The 9566-nt window shown below is 35.8% G+C and overlaps 1 protein-coding gene across 3 annotated transcripts in view; it reads left to right on the top strand.

The window, feature by feature from the left end:
• Positions 1-7587: 7587 nt before the first annotated feature.
• Positions 7588-9566, top strand: part of RASSF6 (Ras association domain family member 6) — a 64086-nt gene continuing 62107 nt past the window's right edge. For 2 of the 3 annotated variants that reach the window (XM_019932714.3, XM_033857134.2), the window contains exon 1: positions 7588-7818. The gene's annotated coding sequence lies outside the window, so the exon portion shown is untranslated. The remainder of the gene's footprint in view (positions 7819-9566) is intronic. The other variant, XM_073805332.1, reaches the window with a different exon arrangement.

The following is a 9566-nucleotide window of genomic DNA, read 5'->3' as shown; positions in this document are numbered from 1 at the left end:
ATTTCATGTATTCTATCCAGGAATCCAATCAAATATTCCAATTTTTTGTTTAGAAATATTGTCATTGTTACAATACTGCCTTAAAAAACATCCAGGTTACAACCTGACTTTCAGCAGTATTCAACTATTGGGTTGGCCCAAAAGTTCATTTGGGGTTTTTCTGTTATGTAAAGCCCGAACGAACTTTTTGGCCAACACAGTACTATACTGACGTTTCAGTACACTGATCTTAATTGCTTATAAGCTGTTATTACATGGAATTGAAGTTTTCATACATTATTATTACTCTTACTTTATTAGTTCTTTTCCAAAACTTGAAGAGAGGTCTTACATGGTATCAAAAATTCTGTGTGTTGGGGGAGAAGGAATGGAGAAACAGAATGGAATACAGATCAAATTAGCTAAATGCCATATTTATAAAAACAGCAATCACTGTCACATTCCATTGAATTTCTTTATGTTTTGTACACAATTATCAGTTTTCAAAAGCAGTACCATTTAGGGTGGGTTAATGACTACTGCTCATTTCATTTATTTAAAAATGATTCTGTATTCATTTACTGAGTACATTTGTTTATATATATTGAATATTAATCCCTTATCAGTCATATCATTTGCAAATATTTTCTCCCATTCTGTAAGTTGTCTTTTCGTTTTGTTGACAGTTTCCTTTGCTGTGCAAAAGCTTTTAAGTTTAATTAGATCCCATTTGTTTATTTTTGCTCTTATTTCCTTTAGGAGGTGGATCAAAAATATATTGCTACAATTTATGTCAGAGAGTGTTCTGCCTATGTTTTCCTCTAGGAGTTTTATAGTATCTGGTCTTACATTTAGGTTTTTATTCCATTTTGAGTTTATTTTTGTATATGGTGTTAGAGAATGTTCTAATTTCATTCTTTTACATGTATCTGTCCAGTTTTCCTTGCACCACTTATTGAAGAGACTCTCTTTCCTCCATTGTATATCCTTGCCTCCTTTGTTGTAGATTAATTGACCATAAGTGTGTTGGTTTATTTCTGGGCCCTCTATTCTGTTCCACTGATCTATGTGTCTGTTTTTGTGTTAGTACCATACTGTTTTGATTACTGTAGCTTTGGAGTATAGTCTGAAGTCAGGGAGTGTGATTCCTCCAGTTCTGTTCTTCTTTCTCAAGATTGCTTTGGTTATTTGGGGTCTTTGTGTTTCCATACAAATTTTAAAATTAATTGTTCTGGTTATGTGGAAAATACCATTTTGATAGGGATTTTGATAGGGATTGTATTGAATCTGTAGACTGCCTCAGGTAGTATGGTCATTTTAACAATATTAATTCTTCCACTCCATGTTGGTGAGGATGTGGAGAAAAGGAAACACTTGTACATTGTTGGTGGGAAAATAAATTGGTGCAGCTACTGCATAATATAGTATAGAGGTTTCTCAAAAAACTAAAAATAGAGCTACCGTATGATCCAGCAATCCTGCGCTGGGTATATATCCAAAAACAAACCAAACCCCAAAACACTGATTCAAAAAGATACATGCACCCCAATGTTCATAGAAGCATTATTTAAATTGCCAAGATATGGAAGCAACCTAAGTGTCCATCAACAGATGAATGGAATATACAATGGAATACTACTCAGCCTTAGAAAGGAATGAAGTTTTGCCATTTGCAGTAACATGGAAGGACTTGAAGGGCATTATGCTAAGTGAAAGAAGTTAGACAGAGAAAGATAAGCACTGTATGATATCACATATATGGAATCTAAAAAATACAACAAACTAGTGAATATAACAAAAGAGGAGCAGACTCACAGATATAGAGAAAAAATTAGTGGTTTCCATTGGGGGGAGGGGCAACATAGAGGTACAAACTATGGGGGTAAATTAGACTCAAGGATGTATTGTACAACACAGGGAACATAGTCAATATTTTGTAATAACTGTAACTGGAAAATAATCTTTAAAAATGTTATTAAAATGTTATAAAGAAGTTTTTAATTTAAATAAAGAGTACATTTGTTAAAAAAACATTGTGCCTTCTACTTCTTTAAATCTATCTAAACACCTCTATGCCCTGTGTTTCTTTCTGTCACTGAATTTTGAAAGTACGTGTGCTTTGAAATCTCTTTTCTCCTATGGCAGAGAAGACTGAATGAAGTCCATCTAGATGTTGAAGATTTTTAGTTCCTTGAGGGCAGAGATTGTCTTATTCATCTTTGTATGACCATCTCTGCACCTGCTTGGCACAAAGTAATTTTTCTTTTTCCTTTTCTGTTTTTTGAAAAGAAAGGCAGACTGCTACATGTGTGCCTCATTCAGATGTGTCTGGAGTCTTGAAAGCATGACTGCCCTATGTTCTCCTATAAATTCACCTCGAGAGCTTGTTGGGTAATTTCAGCAGGGGAGCACAGCTACTCATATACCCTTGACCAAAGAACGGTCTGCCTGTGTAGGGGAAGGTCATCTTCCTTGACCTAGGGGAGCATGCAGCTGCAGAAAGGACATTCATGGAGGGGTGAGGGAGAAAGGGGACATCACCTAGCCAGCCAGATCAGCTCTATCAACTCTTGTGAACAGTGGGGTGACTGATGTCCCAGTCAGATCAACCTTACATTCCAGTAATTTTTCAATGTCTTACTAAGCTGAATGCTTTCCACTGGCCATTACACTATTGAAAAACAGTCCATACTGAAGATAAGAGAGAAGAAAGAAAATGCATTAGAAATGGAGATTACTTTATCACTTCTCAATTAATATAATGTTTTTCATTGTTCAAATTGTAAAAGCAGTTGTGTGGCATTTATGCCCATGATTAGGACAAACTAGAGCCTGATTCAAAAGTCAATATAAGTACAAAACATACAATAACTACAGAAGAGTGAGGCTTTTTAAAAATTCATCAACTATATAAAGGTTTTTAAATGACCTGTACATTAATAACAGCATTACTTTAATTAAATTTTTAGGGGAATTTTAGAAGGGAATTTCCCCTCCCTCATCTTATTTTTCTCAACTATTTTTTAAAAAGTCAAAGTTCTAAAGTCTTTGTTTTTATTAAAAAAGCAATTAAATGTTTCTTAATTTAAACAGGAAATGGTGGATTATTCTTCAAATTCAAGAAAAATGTTGGGATTTTTCAAAGAGAATTAATGTTGTTATTATAATTTATTAAGATCTCTATGGCAAAATTCCCAAATGTAAAATGTATTTATTTTAAGCTTTACATATTGGAAAAGTAATTTATCATGTTGCCTTATCAATGCCTGGCTTCCTTATTAAGGCAATTTCTAGTTAGGTTTTTATTGGGAGTCCCCTCGTTGTTTGGAGTTCCTCTGCTTCCTTTTTTTACTTCATTCAGTCTGTAGCCTTGGTTTCCAGTGCAGCCTCAGATACCTAACAAGGTGTAGGCTATGAAACAAACTGGTATGAGTGACCCACAGCAATTGGGTCATAGTGTTACAATCAGGCAATTTGTTGTTCTCTTTGTATTTTCTTCCAGTTGCAATCAGCTCTAAATATTTTTCAGGAGTGATTTAGTGAGATGTAGAAATGACCCATTCTAATTATACACATCTCTTTTTTTCTCCTTTTCTGTGCCATTTCTATGGGTGATTGTATCCCTGCAGCAGAATTATATTAAGAACACATTGTGATGGACATATATACACTACCAAATGTAAAATAGATAGTGGGAAGCAGCCGCATAGCACAGGGAGATCAGCTCGGTGCTTTGTGACCACCTAGAGGGGTGGGATAGGGAGGGTGGGAGGGAGGGAGACGCAAGAGGGAAGAGATATGGGGATATATGTATATGTATAGCTGACTCACTTTGTTATAAAGCAGAAACTAACACACCATTGTAAAGCAATTATACTCCAATAAAGATGTTACAAATAAATAAAAATTAAAAATAGACTGGTCATGGGAGGCCTCTCCAAGGAGTAACATTTGAGGGGAAAAAAAAGAAAAAAATGGAAAGAAAGAAGCCGTGACAAGAGCAGAGCTTTCTTGGCAGAGACAATACCAAATGCAAAGGCAGTGAGGCAATAACCAGCTTGGTCTGTCCCAGGAACAAAAATCAAACCAGGACAGCAAGAGAGAGTCAGTATCAGGAGAGCAGAGAATCAGTAAGGTCAAAGATGTAGGGAGTTCAGATCTAGATTTTATCCCTGATACAGGGGACAACCGGCAGAAAGGTTTTCAGCAAAAGAGATGAAAGGTGGCATTGTGATCTGGTTTTTGTTTATAGGAGATTACACTGGCTACAGGTGGAGAATGGACTATTGTGGGACAAGGGTACAGGCAGAAAGACCAATTAGGAGGCCATTTGTAGTATCTGAGCAAGAAGTGATACTGCCTAATCTAGCAGGTAGTGGAGATGCAGAGACTAAGATACAACTTCAAGACTTGCTGGGAGTGGAAGGTTGCAAAGAAAAGAATCGAGTGACTATTAAACATTTGGCCTGAAGAAACAGATTGACATATTGAGAACAAACTAGTGGTTACTGGTAGGGAGAGGAGAAAGATAGGGGTAGGGGATTAAGAGGTACAAACTACTCTGTATAGAATAAATGAGCTACAGGCTATGTTACACACACAGGGAATATAGCCAATATTTTATAATAACTTTAGATGGAGTATAACCTATAAAAATTTTTAATCACTATGTTGTATACCTGAAACTAATATAATATTGTAAATCAACTATATCTCAAATATATAAATAAGTAAATAAGTGAATAAACAAATAGAACTCTGGTCTGAGTTAACAATGAACCTGCTTGTCATGTGCTAGGCTTTGGAGATAAAATAGAGCAGAAGACATAGTCCTTACCTTGTGGAATTTATAATCTATAATTATTCAATAAATCCTACTTTTTAATAACTAATAATTTTTTAAAATTAATTTAGATTTAAATATCACAGTTGTTAGCATCATAAAGTCCAGATGGGTTGAAATGTTAAATTTAATAGATAAATAATCTCTAAATAAATAAACTAGAAGAAAAAAATATATATATACTTTAAGGATGGGAAAGCTTTTTAACACTGAGTTATAAGCAATAAAGAAAAATAGTAATAAATTTAATAACTAAAGTTTTAAACTTTTGTAGGTCAAAAATTACCATAAACAAAATTAAAAGGCAAATAATACTGGGAAATATAGTTACAGCATATATGACTATATGTTGAAGTGATTAATATATAAAGAGATCTTAGAAATCAATACCAAAAAAATGAACAAACAGTACAATAAACAGAAAGCAAAAATGCAGGGTCAGTCTAAATGTGGGTTCAGTCTTACAGGTAATCAATAATATACATATTTAAAATAGGATATGATTTTTTTACCTTTCAAATAGGGAAATGTTTAAAAGAAGAAAAATAATCCAAGAGTTACTCCAGGAGTATAAAATTGACACTTGAGAGAAATTCTATAAAAATGTGTATTACCTTTCATCTGGCAACTTCATTGTTTGAAATGTCTAAAAGGCATAATCGTGGTTGTGTGCAATTGCATACAAACATTTACTACAGCGTTATTTATAGTAATATAAATTTCTCAATAGGGAACTGATTAAATAAATAATAGTATATCCATGTGGTGTAATACAGTGCAGCTAGTTAAAAACATATTGCAGAAAAAAAACTGACTGACATGTGGTAAATTGTTCATAATATGTTTAATGTGATAAAAGCAGATTATAAAACAATAAGCAAATATAATAGCATTTTAGTAAATATCCATAGAGAAAGTATGTCAATAAAGACATTCACCAAATTGTTCTTGATAACTATATTTGAGAGATGGAATTGTAGGTGATTTTTTTCCTCTACATATCTGTGCTTTTTATATTTTCCACATGTGCAATTATGTATTTTTCATATTACAAAATAAAAATTACATATTTATAAAAGGTTAAGTACTCCAGAACAAAAGGAATCACTGAAACTAGTGAAAGGAAACCAGCTGAAAACGAGTAATCGGAATAAAGCCTTCAAGGATGCTTGCAGATAAAAAAGGCAAAACAAGGTTTCTCTGATATTGATAATAAGGAAATGCAGACAATGGGAGTGGGGCATGGATTTGAACAAAGACATTCTGGAGCCTAGGAGCTGTAGACACTGCAGCTGCTGTTAGTCATCATTCAAAGGTCAGTCCATACCAGCAGTTACAAATGGGGGGTTGTAAGGTCAACATGGCCATCAAATGAATCCCCACAGGTAATACCAGGTCACACTGTCCTCATATATGAGGTTGTAGAAGGTTTGATTGTGATCCAATAAGCCAATTTGCCTGTTCAATTTATTAAAATAGCCCAAGGAATGATCAGTCTGATCATCCCTGGCCTCCACACACCACAAGTCAACTAGATAAACTGTCTGACCTTTTGAACATAGAGAATCCTTAAAGTTCTATATCAAACACGTAACCTGCAAATCTAGAATGATGGTCAGTCTGTTAATTTGACATTTGAATACACAGGACACCAGAAATCAACTCTGCCTACTCAACTCATTGTAGGAATTATATTTAATTCCTTTTGAGGGCTCTGAGGTTTATTCTTGTAAAATAACCTTCTTTTTTTTTTTTTTCATGATCAAAGTGCTTTACATAGGAAACAGGTAAAGTACCAATGATACCAAAAAGTGCACTTGTGTGAGTGTAAATAAAAGCACTATTTCCAGAACATCTGTCATCTGAGTGTCTCTGAGTTTTTGGTGCCCTTTTTTGGGGTCTGATTTTACTAATTTTAAGTAAATTTGGTAGTTTTCAAAGAGGGAGCTCTTTTTTTTTTTTTTTTAACTGTCAGTTCCTTTATCCATTCCTTTCTTTTTAATTGAGTTATAATTGACATATAATATTATACTAGTTGCAGGTATACAACATAATGATTCAATATTTACATATATTATGAAATCATCACCATAATAAGTCTAGTTAACTAGACTTTAGTGCCTTTTTTAAAATTAAAGGTATTAAGGAAAAGCTGTCTCCAAACACAATTCACTAGGTAGTGACTAAATTACTATTCATTTCCTCTTGTATACTTTTATTACAATAGTTTTGAAATTTTGATGTCTACCAGATTCTTCTGTGAAGCTTATTTAAAACATACCTGCTGTCTACCCTAGACCTACTAGATCGGAGTCTCATAGGAGCTGAGGCCCATGGGTTATGAGGGTTTCGCAAGATACTGGGTGGCTCTGGTTTGCTCTGAGTGGGAGAACCACCGCTCTGGGTGAAAAGGGTGCCAATAAGGAAAGGAGGTGGCAAAAGAACAAGGGGGGGAAATTAAGAAATTTCTGATTAAAAGAGAAAATTTTCAAAAGAAAGACATGTGAATAATGACATTCAGTCCTAGTCGGTGTCATTTCTTAAAGACTATTTCTCTACAGACTAGAGAGGAGAGATTAGAATCCGGCCAGTTCAGAGGTTAAAGCGTTAACCAGCATGTCAATTCAGTTGTCCTCAAGATGTGTGACAGGGAGCAAAGGAGAGTTCCTATCAGTGGCTCCGAAGAAAGAAAGTAAACACTCCCAACATGCACTGAGGCACAGGGAGTGGCTCAGGTTTCTAACACTTCCCTGCTGTGGCGAAAAGGAGTAATAATTAACAGTTTCTTGGGCTTGCTGTTCGTGGGAGGGGCACTGCCAGGCTCAGAGGGAGCCCCGCCCGGGCAGGAGTGTGTGCGCCCCTCCTCCCGCGCTTGTCTCCGACCCCAGCTCCACCTCCGGGACAGGTGAGCAAGCCCTGACTCTCCAACGAAGATCAGAGTTTGGAACTGAGCAGGGAAACACACTCTCCGGAGCAGGTTCAGCTCAACAACGAAGGTAAAAATCTCCCATTCACAGTGTAGCAGGTGAAACATGGGGGTAGGGGAAAACAAAAACCCTCTAATCTACTCCCTGAGGTCAAGTTGAGGACAAGTTGTTAGAAAGCAAAATCCATAGGGAGCCAAGTTTGAAGGTGTGCATGTGTCAGAGCAGCCCGAAACCCGGACGTATTTTCCTTTTGATTTTTTCAGAACACCCTTTCCTGACCAAGGTAAGCATATGGGGAGGGTGAGGGGAAGAGGGGAGGGCTTGAAGGTAAGTGTGGCCACCAAACCCTCCTCCCTTTTCTGACAAGTGTCATGAACTCAAGTTCTTCACCCGGAATTGTGGTTTGCCTGGAAAGGATACTAGACTCCTGCATTACTTCCCCCTTTCCCTCAGTACTCTTATGGTTACAAGGTTACATTCAACCAGCAGACCTGAAAGGTCTTTTTAATTGCGGTTCAGCTAAACTTTTATTATTTTCCACAAATCAACAGAGACTTCTCTCTCTCTCTCTCTCTCTCTCTCTCTCTCTCTCTCTCTCACACACACACACACACACACACACACAAAATTGAAAAGGATTTCTGATATAATTTAAGACTGCCCCAAACAATGAAAGGATAATCATAATTAAATGAGAGTCCATGAGTTAAGGGTCCAATTCTGAAGCAAGAGAGCTATAGGTTCAAATCTTGGCTTTGCCACTTACTGGTTTGTCCCATAGCAAGTTACTTAACCTAGCCAAGCTTCTGTTTGCCATCTATAAAGTAAGCGTCATAACAGTATCTGCCAATAGGGCTTTGATGGGAATTAAACACTTAGCAAGCCTTCTATAAATAGCTATACATAGTGCCTTCAATTAGCATTAAGAAATGTGCAGCTCTACCAAAGGGTCCATGTCAAGGAGGGTGAGTGAACTAGTGAGACCAGACAGTATGGGGGTACCGCGTTGAACTGGTTTCCAGTGAGTGGGTCCAGGACACGTAAGCAGATGGCAAGTGGGCAAAGCTACTCATTCCTCTGAGTAGCAATGAAATTATCTGGCTTCTTGCCACTTTTCCAATAGAGTATGTGGTGGCAGATTCAAACTTTTTGCTACTCAATCATTTTTACTTTGGGGAAGTCTCACTTATATGAATATGTTATTTCTAACAAGAAACAATAATTTCATAATAGGAGAGAAACACTCAACCCCCTGTTGTAGAACTCATCAATTTTGAGTTTTATTTATGAGACTGCCCCTGAATAACTTTGATAAAATTAGACCATATAGTCCATGTTCTTACATTGTAGCACATATTGTATTGTTTGTATTAAAGTGATATGGACTTTTATTTGTGTTTACGGACAAGAAACATAAACAAATGATACCTGTGTTCTGCTGGTCTTTACCACTTAAATTATAGGGAAGTGAACTTACTTTATGATTCTTTAAAGGGCATTTTGGTTAATGTTGCTGATGGTTTTATTAATGTGGATGACTTTGAGGAAGGAATAAACTTAGTAGGTGTGACTAGCAAAGTATTTCCAATTATGACATTTTATCTTTTTATTTTATTAATATAAAACAGTTAAATGCTTTGCAATTGATCCTAGCTTAATATTATCATTGTTTTAATGTATTCAAATTGCAGAGTTGAAAATCTGCAATGTATGTACTGTGTTTTCGTTTTGTTTGTTCGAGTTTTTTTTTTTGTTTTGCGGTGGCTTTTTGTTTTTAGAGATAGAAGGAACTTTTTTTCTTCCAGTTTTATTGAGAT

Source organism: Tursiops truncatus, chromosome 5 (genome assembly GCF_011762595.2).
Source record: "Tursiops truncatus isolate mTurTru1 chromosome 5, mTurTru1.mat.Y, whole genome shotgun sequence".
NCBI classification, from domain to species: domain Eukaryota; kingdom Metazoa; phylum Chordata; class Mammalia; order Artiodactyla; family Delphinidae; genus Tursiops; species Tursiops truncatus.
The sequence above is the reverse complement of the archived record's forward strand: the minus strand, read 5'-3'. Positions and strand labels throughout refer to the sequence as shown.